The 746-nt window shown below is 37.8% G+C and overlaps 1 pseudogene; it reads left to right on the top strand.

Moving 5' to 3' along the window:
• The first annotated feature begins 311 nt into the window (after positions 1 to 311).
• On the top strand, positions 312 to 459 carry LOC130029976 (uncharacterized; annotated as a pseudogene).
• Positions 460 to 746: the final 287 nt, after the last annotated feature.

Raw genomic sequence — 746 nt, 5'->3', positions numbered from 1 at the left:
TGGTGCATAGACAACAAAGATAGAAACTGCCAGTAGCGAGCCACATTTATTCAACTGTAATCGTCCTATTCGGGTTGTTAGGGATTCGAATGAATCAATGCTCGTGACTAAGTTTGTGTTGACAAGGATACCGACACCACCTACGCCTCTTTTATCACATATTCCAAGGAACAGTTCTTCTCCAGTGTCGAAAACAGCATGATGGGATTGATGTCTTCTCACTTCGGTCAGACCAATGATGTCGTACTTGATCTTTCGCGCTTGTACCATAAGGTCTTCAATGGATGCAGCAGATGCATGTATGTTGTATGATGTTGTATGAAAGGAGAGAAGGTTAGCACTCCCCTTGACAAGGATGGAAGAGGCTTCGGCCTGCAACACGCATACACAAAATTAACAGGCAAATAATTATTATGAGTAAAATAAGAGTGAAAATGACTAACAATTTTAATATATTTTGAAATGTATACACAAGATACAGAATAAAGCAATAATAATAACATAGTTATAAGTTATAAAGTTAGTTATTAACAGGAAAAGATAGCATAACATTAAGGATGACCAAGAATCATACTTTAAAATTTCAAAAATAATGTTTAGAGAGACAGGATGGGCATTAAGGGACTTGCTCTATGTGCAACTGATCCTGATTGGATTCAGAGAAACACATCATTTCCCAGATATTATAAAAGTTACGGTCCTAAAGGTGCCTCCAAGCATAGGTACCTCAGGACACAGAGCAGTAC

The sequence above is a fragment of the Sorex fumeus genome, unplaced genomic scaffold (genome assembly GCF_029834395.1).
Source record: "Sorex fumeus unplaced genomic scaffold, SorFum_2.1 ptg000043l, whole genome shotgun sequence".
Taxonomy (NCBI): Eukaryota; Metazoa; Chordata; class Mammalia; order Eulipotyphla; family Soricidae; genus Sorex; species Sorex fumeus.
The sequence above is the reverse complement of the archived record's forward strand: the minus strand, read 5'-3'. Positions and strand labels throughout refer to the sequence as shown.